The sequence below is a fragment of the Ambystoma mexicanum genome, chromosome 7q (assembly GCF_040938575.1).
Source record: "Ambystoma mexicanum isolate Mex_15411 chromosome 7q, UKY_AmexF1_1, whole genome shotgun sequence".
Classification (NCBI taxonomy): Eukaryota; Metazoa; Chordata; class Amphibia; order Caudata; family Ambystomatidae; genus Ambystoma; species Ambystoma mexicanum.
The window spans coordinates 1,158,136,407-1,158,151,163 of NC_090941.1; the positions used below are offsets into that span (position 1 = coordinate 1,158,136,407).

Here is a 14,757-nt window from a genome sequence, read left to right on the forward strand (position 1 = left end):
CGATGGATTCAAACTCAGTCCTCCCTGCATCACCCACGCCGGATTCAAACTCAGTCCTCCCTGCATCACCCATGCCGGATTCAAACTCAGTCCTCCCTGCATCACCCACGCTGGATTCAAACGCCGGATTCAAACTCAGTCCTCCCTGCATCACCCACACTGGATTCAAACGCCGGATTCAAACTCAGTCCTCCCTGCATCACCCACGCTGGATTCAAACTCAGTCCTCCCTGCATCACCCACGCTGGATTCAAACTCAGTCCTCCCTGCATCACCCACGCCGGATTCAAACTCAGTCCTCCCTGCATCACCCACGCTGGATTCAATCTCAGTCCTCCCTGCATCACCCACGCTGGATTCAAACTCAGTCCTCCCTGCATCACCCACGCCGGATTCAAACTCAGTCCTCCCTGCATCACCCATGCTGGATACAAACGCCAGATTCAAACTCAGTCCTCCCTGCATCACCCACGCTGGATTCAAACGCTGGATTCAAACTCAGTCCTCCCTGCATCACCAACGCCGGATTCAAACTCAGTCTTCCCTGCATCACCCACACTGGATTCAAATGCCGGATTCAAACTCAGTCCTCCCTGCATCACCCACGCTGGATTCAAACTCAGTCCTCCCTGCATCAGCCACGCCGGATTCAAACTCAGTCCTCCCTGCATTACCCACGCTGGATTCAAACGCCGGATTCAAACTCAGTCCTCCCTGCATCACCCACGCTGGATTCAAACTCAGTCCTCCCTGCATCACCCATGCCGGATTCAAACTCAGTCCTCCCTGCCTCACCCACGCTGGATTCAAACGCCGGATTCAAACTCAGTCCTCCCTGCATCACCCACACTGGATTCAAACTAAGTCCTCCCTGCATCACCCACGCTGGATTCAAATGCCGGATTCAAACTCAGTCCTCCCTGCATCACCCACACTGGATTCAAACTCAGTCCTCCCTGCATCAGCCACGCCGGATTCAAACTCAGTCCTCCCTGCATTACCCACGCTGGATTCAAACGCCGGATTCAAACTCAGTCCTCCCTGCATCACCCACGCTGGATTCAAACTCAGTCCTCCCTGCATCACCCATGCCGGATTCAAACTCAGTCCTCCCTGCCTCACCCACGCTGGATTCAAACGCCGGATTCAAACTCAGTCCTCCCTGCATCACCCACACTGGATTCAAACTAAGTCCTCCCTGCATCACCCACGCTGGATTCAAACTCAGTCCTCCCTGCACCACCCACGCCGGATTCAAACTCAGTCCTCCCTGCATCACCCACGCTGGATTCAAACGCCGGATTCAAACTCAGTCCTCCCTGCATCACCCACGCTGGATTCAAACGCCGGATTCAAACTCAGTCCTCCCTGCATCACCCACGCTGGATTCAAACTCAGTCCTCCCTGCATCACCCACGCTGGATTCAAACTTAGTCCTCCCTGCATCACCCACGCCGGATTCAAACTCAGTCCTCCCTGCATCACCCACGCTGGATTCAAACTCAGTCCTCCCTGCATCACCCACGCTGGATTCAAACTCAGTCCTCCCTGCATCACCCATGCCGGATTCAAACTCAGTCCTCCCTGCATCACCCACGCTGGATTCAAACGCCGGATTCAAACTCAGTCCTCCCTGCATCACCCACGCTGGATTCAAACGCCGGATTCAAACTCAGTCCTCCCTGCATCGCCCACGCTGGATTCAAACTCAGTCCTCCCTGCATCACCCACGCTGGATTCAAACTCAGTCCTCCCTGCATCACCCACGCCGGATTCAAACTCAGTCCTCCCTGCATCACCCACGCTGGATTCAAACTCAGTCCTCCCTGCATCACCCACGCTGGATTCAAACTCAGTCCTCCCTGCATCACCCACGCCGGATTCAAACTCAGTCCTCCCTGCATCACCCATGCTGGATACAAACGCCAGATTCAAACTCAGTCCTCCCTGCATCACCCACGCTGGATTCAAACGCTGGATTCAAACTCAGTCCTCCCTGCATCACCAACGCCGGATTCAAACTCAGTCTTCCCTGCATCACCCACACTGGATTCAAATGCCGGATTCAAACTCAGTCCTCCCTGCATCACCCACGCTGGATTCAAACTCAGTCCTCCCTGCATCAGCCACGCCGGATTCAAACTCAGTCCTCCCTGCATCACCCACGCTGGATTCAAACGCCGGATTCAAACTCAGTCCTCCCTGCATCACCCACGCTGGATTCAAACTCAGTCCTCCCTGCATCACCCATGCCGGATTCAAACTCAGTCCTCCCTGCCTCACCCACGCTGGATTCAAACGCCGGATTCAAACTCAGTCCTCCCTGCATCACCCACGCTGGATTCAAACTAAGTCCTCCCTGCATCACCCACGCTGGATTCAAACTCAGTCCTCCCTGCACCACCCACGCCGGATTCAAACTCAGTCCTCCCTGCATCACCCACGCTGGATTCAAACGCCGGATTCAAACTCAGTCCTCCCTGCATCACCCACGCTGGATTCAAACGCCGGATTCAAACCCAGTCCTCCCTGCATCACCCACGCTGGATTCAAACTCAGTCCTCCCTGCATCACCCACGCTGGATTCAAACTCAGTCCTCCCTGCATCACCCACGCCGGATTCAAACTCAGTCCTCCCTGCACCACCCACGCTGGATTCAAACTCAGTCCTCCCTGCATCACCCACGCTGGATTCAAACTCAGTCCTCCCTGCATCACCCATGCCGGATTCAAACTCAGTCCTCCCTGCATCACCCACGCTGGATTCAAACGCCGGATTCAAACTCAGTCCTCCCTGCATCACCCACGCTGGATTCAAACGCCGGATTCAAACTCAGTCCTCCCTGCATCGCCCACGCTGGATTCAAACTCAGTCCTCCCTGCATCACCCACGCTGGATTCAAACTCAGTCCTCCCTGCATCACCCACGCCGGATTCAAACTCAGTCCTCCCTGCATCACCCATGCTGGATTCAAATTCAGTCCTCCCTGCATCACCCACGCTGGATTCAAACTCAGTCCTCCCTGCATCACCCATGCCGGATTCAAACTCAGTCGTCCCTGCCTCACCCACGCTGGATTCAAACTCAGTCCTCCCTGCATCACCCACGCTGGATTCAAACTCAGTCCTCCCTGCATTACCCACGCCGGATTCAAACTCAGTCCTCCCTGCATCACCCACACTGGATTCAAACTCTGTCCTCCCTGCATCACCCACGCTGGATTCAAACTCAGTCCTCCCTGCATCAACCACGCCGGATTCAAACTCAGTCCTCCCTGCATCACCCACGCTGGATTCAAACTCAGTCCTCCCTGCATCACCCATGCCGGATTCAAACTCAGTCCTCCCTGCATCACCCACGCTGGATTCAAACGCCGGATTCAAACTCAGTCCTCCCTGCATCACCCACGCTGGATTCAAAAGCCGGATTCAAACTCAGTCCTCCCTGCATCACCCACGCTGGATTCAAACTCAGTCCTCCCTGCATCACCCACGCTGGATTCAAACTCAGTCCTCCCTGCATCACCCATGCCCGATTCAAACTCAGTCCTCCCTGCATCACCCACGCTGGATTCATACTCAGTCCTCCCTGCATCACCCACGCTGGATTCAAACTCAGTCCTCCCTGCATCACCCATGCCGGATTCAAACTCAGTCGTCCCTGCCTCACCCACGCTGGATTCAAACTCAGTCCTCCCTGCATCACCCACGCTGGATTCAAACTCAGTCCTCCCTGCATCACCCATGCCGGATTCAAACTCAGTCCTCCCTGCATCACCCACACCGGATTCAAACTCAGTCCTCCCTGCATCACCCATGCTGGATTCAAACTCAGTCCTCCCTGCATCACCCACGCCGGATTCAAACGCCGGATTCAAACTCAGTTCTCCCTGCATCACCCACGCTGGATTCAAACTCAGTCTTCCCTGCATCACCCACGGCGGATTCAAACTCAGTTCTCCCTGCATCACCCATGCTGGATTCAAACTCAGTCCTCCCTGCATCACCCACGCCGGATTCAAACTCAGTCCTCCCTGCATCACCCACACCGGATTCAAACTCAGTCCTCCCTGCATCACCCATGCTGGATTCAAACTCAGTCTTCCCTGCATCACCCACGGCGGATTCAAAGTCAGTCCTCCCTGCATCACCCATGCTGGATTCAAATTCAGTCCTCCCTGCATCACCCACGCCGGATTCAAACTCAGTCCTCCCTTCATCACCCACACCGGATTCAAACTCAGTCCTCCCTGCACCACCCACGCCGGATTCAAACTCAGTCCTCCCTGCATCACAAACGCTGGATTCAAACACCGGATTCAAACTCAGTCCTCCCTGCATCACCCACGCCGGATTCAAACTCAGTCTTCCCTGCATCACCCACGCTGGATTCAAACGCCGGATTCAAACTCAGTCCTCCCTGCATCACCCACGATGGATATAAACTCAGTCCTCCCTGCATCACCCACGCTGGATTCAAACTCAGTCCTCCCTGTATCACCCACGCCGGATTCAAACTCAGTCCTCCCTGCATCACCCACGCCGGATTCAAACTCAGTCTTCCCTGCATCACCCACGCCGGATTCAAACTCAGTCCTCCCTGCATCACCCACGCCGGATTCAAACTCAGTCATTCCTGCATCACCCACGCTGGATTCAAACGCCGGATTCAAACTCAGTCTTCCCTGCCTCACCCACGCCAGATTCAAACTCAGTCTTCCCTGCATCACCCACGCTGGATTCAAACGCCAGATTCAAACTCAGTCCTCCCTGCATCACCCACACTGGATTCAAACTCAGTCCTCCCTGCATCACCCACGCCGGATTCAAACTCAGTCCTCCCTGCATCACCCACGCTGGATTCAAACGCCGAATTCAAATTCAGTCCTCCCTGCATCACCCACGCTGGATTCAAACGCCGGATTCAAACTCAGTCCTCCCTGTATCACCCACGCTGGATTCAAACTCAGTCCTCCCTGCATCACCCACGCTGGATTCAAACTCAGTCCTCCCTGCATCACCCACGTCGGATTCAAACTCAGTCCTCCCTGCATCACCCACGCTGGATTCAAACTTAATCCTCCCTGCATCACCCACGCTGGATTCAAACGCCGGATTCAAGCTCAGTCCTCCCTGCATCACCCACGCTGGATTCAAACTCAGTCCTCCCTGCATCACCCATGCTGGATTCAAACTCAGTCCTCCCTGCATCACCCACGCCGGATTCAAACTCAGTCCTCCCTGCATCACCCACGCTGGATTCAAACGCCGGATTCAAACTCAGTCCTCCCTGCATCACCCACGCTGGACAAACGCCGGATTCAAACTCAGTCCTCCCTGCATCACCCACGCTGGATTCAAATTCAGTCCTCCCTGCATCACCCACGCTGGATTCAAACTCAGTCCTCCCTGCATCACCCACGCCGGATTCAAACTCAGTCCTCCCTGCATCACCCATGCTGGATTCAAACGCCGGATTCGAACTCAGTCCTCCCTGCATCACCCACGCTGGATTCAAACGCCGGATTCAAACTCAGTCCTCCCTGCATCACCCACGCTGGAGTCAAACTCAGTCTTCCCTGCATCACCCACGCTGGATTCAAACTCAGTCCTCCCTGCATCACCCACGCCGGATTCAAACTCAGTCCTCCCTCCATCACCCACGCTGGATTCAAACGCCGGATTCAAACTCAGTCCTCCCTGCATCACCCACGCTGGATTCAAACGCCGGATTCAAACTCAGTCCTCCCTGCATCATCCACGCTGGATTCAAACTCAGTCCTCCCTGCATCACCCACGCTGGATTCAAACTCAGTCCTCCCTGCATCACCCACGTCGGATTCAAACTCAGTCCTCCCTGCATCACCCACGCCGGATTCAAACTCAGTCCTCCCTGCATCACCCACGCCGGATTCAAACTCAGCCTTCCCTGCATCACCCACGCCGGATTCAAACTCAGTCCTCCCTGCATCACCCAGGCTGGATTCAAACTTAGCCCTCCCTTCATCACCCACGCCGGATTCAAACTCAGTCCTCCCTGCATCACCCATGCCGGATTTAAACTCAGTCCTCCCTGCATCACCCACGCCGGATTCAAACTCAGTCCTCCCTGCATCACCCAGGCTGGATTCAAACTCAGCCCTCCCTGCATCACCCACGCTGGATTCAACCTGAGTCCTCCCTGCATCACCAACGCCGGATTCAAACTCTGTCCTCCCGGCATCACCCACGCCAGATTCAAACTCAGTCCTGTTTGTCCTCCCTGCATCACCCACGCCGGATTCAAACTCAGTCCTCCCTGCATCACCCACACTGGATTCAAATTCAGTCCTCCCTGCATCACCCATGCTGGAGTCAAACTTAGTCCTCCCTGCATCACCCACGCCGGATTCAAACTCAGTCCTCCCTGCATCACCCACGCTGGATTCAAACTCAGTCCTCCCTGCATCACCCACGATGGATTCAAACTGAGTCCTCCCTGCATCACGCACCCCGGATTCAAACTCAGTCCTCCCTGCATCACCCACGTCGGATTCAAACTCAGTCCTCCCTGCATCACCCATGCCTGATTCAAACACAGTCCTCCCTGCATCACCCACGCTGGATTCAAACGCCGGATTCAAACTCAGTCCTCCCTGCATCACCAACGCCGGATTCAAACTCAGTCTTCCCTGCATCACCCACGCTGGATTCAAATGCCGGATTCAAACTCAGTCCTCCCTGCATCACCCATGCTGGATTCAAACTCAGTCCTCCCTGCATCAGCCACGCCGGATTCAAACTCAGTCCTCCCTGCATCACCCACGCTGGACTCAAACGCCGGATTCAAACTCAGTCCTCCCTGCATCACCCACGCTGGATTCAAACGCCGGATTCAAACTCAGTCCTCCCTGCATCACCAATGCCGGATTCAAACTCAGTCTTCCCTGCATCACCCACGCTGGATTCAAATGCCGGATTCAAACTCAGTCCTCCCTGCATCACCCACTCTGGATTTAAACTCAGTCCTCCCTGCATCACCCACGCTGGATTCAAACTCAGTCCTCCCTGCATCACCCATGCCGGATTTAAACTCCGTCCTCCCTGCCTCACCCACGCTGGATTCAAACGCCGGATTCAGACTCAGTCCTCCCTGCATCACCCACGCTGGATTCAAACTAAGTCCTCCCTGCATCACCCACGCTGGATTCAAACTCAGTCCTCCCTGCACCACCCACGCCGGATTCAAACTCAGTCCTCCCTGCATCACCCACGCTGGATTTAAACGCCGGATTCAAACTCAGTCCTCCCTGCATCACCCACGCTGGATTCAAACGCCGGATTCAAACTCAGTCCTCCCTGCATCACCCACGCTGGATTCAAACTCAGTCCTCCCTGCATCACCCACGCTGGATTCAAACTCAGTCCTCCCTGCATCACCCACGCCGGATTCAAACTCAGTCCTCCCTGCATCACCCACGCTGGATTCAAACTCAGTCCTCCCTGCATCACCCACGCTGGATTCAAACTCAGTCCTCCCTGCATTACCCATGCCGGATTCAAACTCAGTCCTCCCTGCATCACCCACGCTGGATTCAAACGCCGGATTCAAACTCAGTCCTCCCTGCATCACCCACACTGGATTCAAACGCCGGATTCAAACTCAGTCCTCCCTGCATCACCCACGCTGGATTCAAACTCAGTCCTCCCTGCATCACCCACGCCGGATTCAAACTCAGTCCTCCCTGCATCACCCACGCTGGATTCAAACTAAGTCCTCCCTGCATCACCCACGCTGGATTCAAACTCAGTCCTCCCTGCACCACCCACGCCGGATTCAAACTCAGTCCTCCTTGCATCACCCACGCTGGATTTAAACGCCGGATTCAAACTCAGTCCTCCCTGCATCACCCACGCTGGATTCAAACGCCGGATTCAAACTCAGTCCTCCCTGCATCACCCACGCTGGATTCAAACTCAGTCCTCCCTGCATCACCCACGCTGGATTCAAACTCAGTCCTCCCTGCATCACCCACGCCGGATTCAAACTCAGTCCTCCCTGCATCACCCATGCTGGATTCAAACTCAGTCCTCCCTGCATCACCCACGCTGGATTCAAACTCAGTCCTCCCTGCATCACCCATGCCGGATTCAAACTCAGTCCTCCCTGCATCACCCACGCTGGATTCAAACGCCGGATTCAAACTCAGTCCTCCCTGCATCACCCACACTGGATTCAAACGCCGGATTCAAACTCAGTCCTCCCTGCATCACCCACGCTGGATTCAAACTCAGTCCTCCCTGCACCACCAACGCTGGATTCAAACTCAGTCCTCCCTGCATCACCCACGCCGGATTCAAACTCAGTCCTCCCTGCATCACTCACGCTGGATTCAAACTCAGTCCTCCCTGCATCACCCACCCTGGATTCAAACTCAGTCCTCCCTGCATCACCCATGCTGGAGTCAAACTTAGTCCTCCCTGCATCACCCACGCCGGATTCAAACTCAGTCCTCCCTGCATCACCCACGCTGGATTCAAACTCAGTCCTCCCTGCATCACCCACGATGGATTCAAACTCAGTCCTCCCTGCATCACCCACGCCGGATTCAAACTCAGTCCTCCCTGCATCACCCACGTCGGATTCAAACTCAGTCCTCCCTGCATCACCCATGCCGGATTCAAACTCAGTCCTCCCTGCATCACCCACGCTGGATTCAAACGCCGGATTCAAACTCAGTCCTCCCTGCATCACCCACACTGGATTCAAACGCCGGATTCAAACTCAGTCCTCCCTGCATCACCCACGCTGGATTCAAACTCAGTCCTCCCTGCATCACCCACGCTGGATTCAAACTCAGTCCTCCCTGCATCACCCACGCCGGATTCAAACTCAGTCCTCCCTGCATCACCCACGCTGGATTCAAACTCAGTCCTCCCTGCATCACCCACGCTGGATTCAAACTCAGTCCTCCCTGCATCACCCATGCTGGAGTCAAACTTAGTCCTCCCTGCATCACCCACGCCGGATTCAAACTCAGTCCTCCCTGCATCACCCACGCTGGATTCAAACTCAGTCCTCCCTGCATCACCCACGCTGGATTCAAACTCAGTCCTCCCTGCATCAGCCACGCCGGATTCAAACTCAGTCCTCCCTGCATCACCCACGCTGGATTCAAACGCCGGATTCAAACTCAGTCCTCCCTGCATCACCCACGCTGGATTCAAACTCAGTCCTCCCTGCATCACCCATGCCGGATTCAAACTCAGTCCTCCCTGCCTCACCCACGCTGGATTCAAACGCCGGATTCAAACTCAGTCCTCCCTGCATCACCCACGCTGGATTCAAACTAAGTCCTCCCTGCATCACCCACGCTGGATTCAAACTCAGTCCTCCCTGCACCGCCCACGCCGGATTCAAACTCAGTCCTCCCTGCATCACCCACGCTGGATTCAAACGCCGGATTCAAACTCAGTCCTCCCTGCATCACCCACGCTGGATTCAAACGCCGGATTCAAACTCAGTCCTCCCTGCATCACCCACGCTGGATTCAAACTCAGTCCTCCCTGCATCACCCACGCTGGATTCAAACTCAGTCCTCCCTGCATCACCCACGCCGGATTCAAACTCAGTCCTCCCTGCATCACCCACGCTGGATTCAAACTCAGTCCTCCCTGCATCACCCACGCTGGATTCAAACTCAGTCCTCCCTGCATCACCCATGCCGGATTCAAACTCAGTCCTCCCTGCATCACCCACGCTGGATTCAAACGCCGGATTCAAACTCAGTCCTCCCTGCATCACCCACGCTGGATTCAAACGCCGGATTCAAACTCAGTCCTCCCTGCATCGCCCACGCTGGATTCAAACTCAGTCCTCCCTGCATCACCCACGCTGGATTCAAACTCAGTCCTCCCTGCATCACCCACACCGGATTCAAACTCAGTCCTCCCTGCATCACCCACGCTGGATTCAAACTCAGTCCTCCCTGCATCACCCACGCTGGATTCAAACTCAGTCCTCCCTGCATCACCCATGCCGGATTCAAACTCAGTCGTCCCTGCCTCACCCACGCTGGATTCAAACTCAGTCCTCCCTGCATCACCCACGCTGGATTCAAACTCAGTCCTCCCTGCATTACCCACGCCGGATTCAAACTCAGTCCTCCCTGCATCACCCACACTGGATTCAAACTCTGTCCTCCCTGCATCACCCACGCTGGATTCAAACTCAGTCCTCCCTGCATCAACCACGCCGGATTCAAACTCAGTCCTCCCTGCATCACCCACGCTGGATTCAAACTCAGTCCTCCCTGCATCACCCATGCCGGATTCAAACTCAGTCCTCCCTGCATCACCCACGCTGGATTCAAACGCCGGATTCAAACTCAGTCCTCCCTGCATCACCCACGCTGGATTCAAAAGCCGGATTCAAACTCAGTCCTCCCTGCATCACCCACGCTGGATTCAAACTCAGTCCTCCCTGCATCACCCACGCTGGATTCAAACTCAGTCCTCCCTGCATCACCCATGCCCGATTCAAACTCAGTCCTCCCTGCATCACCCACGCTGGATTCATACTCAGTCCTCCCTGCATCACCCACGCTGGATTCAAACTCAGTCCTCCCTGCATCACCCATGCCGGATTCAAACTCAGTCGTCCCTGCCTCACCCACGCTGGATTCAAACTCAGTCCTCCCTGCATCACCCACGCTGGATTCAAACTCAGTCCTCCCTGCATCACCCACGCCGGATTCAAACTCAGTCCTCCCTGCATCACCCACACCGGATTCAAACTCAGTCCTCCCTGCATCACCCATGCTGGATTCAAACTCAGTCCTCCCTGCATCACCCACGCCGGATTCAAACGCCGGATTCAAACTCAGTTCTCCCTGCATCACCCACGCTGGATTCAAACTCAGTCTTCCCTGCATCACCCACGGCGGATTCAAACTCAGTTCTCCCTGCATCACCCATGCTGGATTCAAACTCAGTCCTCCCTGCATCACCCACGCCGGATTCAAACTCAGTCGTCCCTGCATCACCCACACCGGATTCAAACTCAGTCCTCCCTGCATCACCCATGCTGGATTCAAACTCAGTCTTCCCTGCATCACCCACGGCGGATTCAAAGTCAGTCCTCCCTGCATCACCCATGCTGGATTCAAATTCAGTCCTCCCTGCATCACCCACGCCGGATTCAAACTCAGTCCTCCCTTCATCACCCACACCGGATTCAAACTCAGTCCTCCCTGCACCACCCACGCCGGATTCAAACTCAGTCCTCCCTGCATCACAAACGCTGGATTCAAACGCCGGATTCAAACTCAGTCCTCCCTGCATCACCCACGCCGGATTCAAACTCAGTCTTCCCTGCATCACCCACGCTGGATTCAAACGCCGGATTCAAACTCAGTCCTCCCTGCATCACCCACGATGGATATAAACTCAGTCCTCCCTGCATCACCCACGCTGGATTCAAACTCAGTCCTCCCTGTATCACCCACGCCGGATTCAAACTCAGTCCTCCCTGCATCCCCCATGCCGGATTCAAACTCAGTCTTCCCTGCATCACCCACGCCGGATTCAAACTCAGTCCTCCCTGCATCACCCACGCCGGATTCAAACTCAGTCATTCCTGCATCACCCACGCTGGATTCAAACGCCAGATTCAAACTCAGTCTTCCCTGCCTCACCCACGCCAGATTCAAACTCAGTCTTCCCTGCATCACCCACGCTGGATTCAAACGCCAGATTCAAACTCAGTCCTCCCTGCATCACCCACACTGGATTCAAACTCAGTCCTCCCTGCATCACCCACGCCGGATTCAAACTCAGTCCTCCCTGCATCACCCACGCTGGATTCAAACGCCGAATTCAAATTCAGTCCTCCCTGCATCACCCACGCTGGATTCAAACGCCGGATTCAAACTCAGTCCTCCCTGTATCACCCACGCTGGATTCAAACTCAGTCCTCCCTGCATCACCCACGCTGGATTCAAACTCAGTCCTCCCTGCATCACCCACGTCGGATTCAAACTCAGTCCTCCCTGCATCACCCACGCTGGATTCAAACTTAATCCTTCCTGCATCACCCACGCTGGATTCAAACGCCGGATTCAAGCTCAGTCCTCCCTGCATCACCCACGCTGGATTCAAACTCAGTCCTCCCTGCATCACCCATGCTGGATTCAAACTCAGTCCTCCCTGCATCACCCACGCCGGATTCAAACTCAGTCCTCCCTGCATCACCCACGCTGGATTCAAACGCCGGATTCAAACTCAGTCCTCCCTGCATCACCCATGCTGGACAAACGCCGGATTCAAACTCAGTCCTCCCTGCATCACCCACGCTGGATTCAAATTCAGTCCTCCCTGCATCACCCACGCTGGATTCAAACTCAGTCCTCCCTGCATCACCCACGCCGGATTCAAACTCAGTCCTCCCTGCATCACCCACGCTGGATTCAAACGCCGGATTCGAACTCAGTCCTCCCTGCATCACCCACGCTGGATTAAAACGCCGGATTCAAACTCAGTCCTCCCTGCATCACCCATGCTGGAGTCAAACTCAGTCCTCCCTGCATCACCCACGCTGGATTCAAACTCAGTCCTCCCTGCATCACCCACGCCGGATTCAAACTCAGTCCTCCCTCCATCACCCACGCTGGATTCAAACGCCGGATTCAAACTCAGTCCTCCCTGCATCACCCACGCTGGATTCAAACGCCGGATTCAAACTCAGTCCTCCCTGCATCACCCACGCTGGATTCAAACTCAGTCCTCCCTGCATCACCCACGCTGGATTCAAACTCAGTATTCCCTGCATCACCCACGCAGGATTCAAACTCAGTCCTCCCTGCATCACCCACGCTGGATACAAATGCCAGATTCAAACTCAGTCCTCCCTGCATCACCCACACTGGATTCAAACGCCGGATACAAACTCAGTCCTCCCTGCATCACCCACGCTGGATTCAAACTCAGTCCTCCCTACATCACCCACGCTGGATTCAAACTCAGTCCTCCCTGCATCACCCACGCTGGATTCAAACTCAGTCCTCCCTGCATCACCCACGCCGGATTCAAACGCCGGATTCAAACTCAGTCCTCCCTGCATCACCCACGCTGGATTCAAACGCCGGATTCAAACTCAGTCCTCCCTGCATCATCCACGCTGGATTCAAACTCAGTCCTCCCTGCATCACCCACGCTGGATTCAAACTCAGTCCTCCCTGCATCACCCACGTCGGATTCAAACTCAGTCCTCCCTGCATCACCCACGCCGGATTCAAACTCAGTCCTCCCTGCATCACCCACGCCGGATTCAAACTCAGCCTTCCCTGCATCACCCACGCCGGATTCAAACTCAGTCCTCCCTGCATCACCCAGGCTGGATTCAAACTTAGTCCTCCCTTCATCACCCACGCCGGATTCAAACTCAGTCCTCCCTGCATCACCCATGCCGGATTTAAACTCAGTCCTCCCTGCATCACCCACGCCGGATTCAAACTCAGTCCTCCCTGCATCACCCAGGCTGGATTCAAACTCAGCCCTCCCTGCATCACCCACGCTGGATTCAACCTGAGTCCTCCCTGCATCACCAACGCCGGATTCAAACTCTGTCCTCCCGGCATCACCCACGCCAGATTCAAACTCAGTCCTGTTTGTCCTCCCTGCATCACCCACGCCGGATTCAAACTCAGTCCTCCCTGCATCACCCACACTGGATTCAAATTCAGTCCTCCCTGCATCACCCATGCTGGAGTCAAACTTAGTCCTCCCTGCATCACCCACGCCGGATTCAAACTCAGTCCTCCCTGCATCACCCACGCTGGATTCAAACTCAGTCCTCCCTGCATCACCCACGATGGATTCAAACTGAGTCCTCCCTGCATCACCCACCCCGGATTCAAACTCAGTCCTCCCTGCATCACCCACGTCGGATTCAAACTCAGTCCTCCCTGCCTCACCCATGCCTGGTTCAAACACAGTCCTCCCTGCATCACCCATGCTGGATTCAAACGCCGGATTCAAACTCAGTCCTCCCTGCATCACCCACGCTGGATTCAAATGCCGGATTCAAACTCAGTCCTCCCTGCATCACCCACGCTGGATTCAAACTCAGTCCTCCCTGCATCAGCCACGCCGGATTCAAACTCAGTCCTCCCTGCATCACCCACGCTGGACTCAAACGCCGGATTCAAACTCAGTCCTCCCTGCATCACCCACGCTGGATTCAAACGCCGGATTCAAACTCAGTCCTCCCTGCATCACCAATGCCGGATTCAAACTCAGTCTTCCCTGCATCACCCACGCTGGATTCAAATGCCGGATTCAAACTCAGTCCTCCCTGCATCACCCACTCTGGATTCAAACTCAGTCCTCCCTGCATCACCCACGCTGGATTCAAACTCAGTCCTCCCTGCATCACCCATGCCGGATTCAAACTCAGTCCTCCCTGCCTCACCCACGCTGGATTCAAACGCCGGATTCAGACTCAGTCCTCCCTGCATCACCCACGCTGGATTCAAACTAAGTCCTCCCTGCATCACCCACGCTGGATTCAAACTCAGTCCTCCCTGCACCACCCACGCCGGATTCAAACTCAGTCCTCCCTGCATCACCCACGCTGGATTTAAACGCCGGATTCAAACTCAGTCCTCCCTGCATCACCCACGCTGGATTCAAACGCCGGATTCAAACTCAGTCCTCCCTGCATCACCCACGCTGGATTCAAACTCAGTCCTCCCTGCATCACCCACGCTGGATTCAAAC

At 55.2% G+C, this 14,757-nt stretch overlaps 1 protein-coding gene across 1 annotated transcript in view; it reads left to right on the forward strand.

Moving 5' to 3' along the window:
* The window catches only part of LOC138528236 (pepsin A-like), a 307,885-nt gene that overhangs the window by 165,295 nt on the left and 127,833 nt on the right, over window positions 1-14,757 (forward strand). The gene's annotated exons all lie outside the window — the stretch shown is intronic.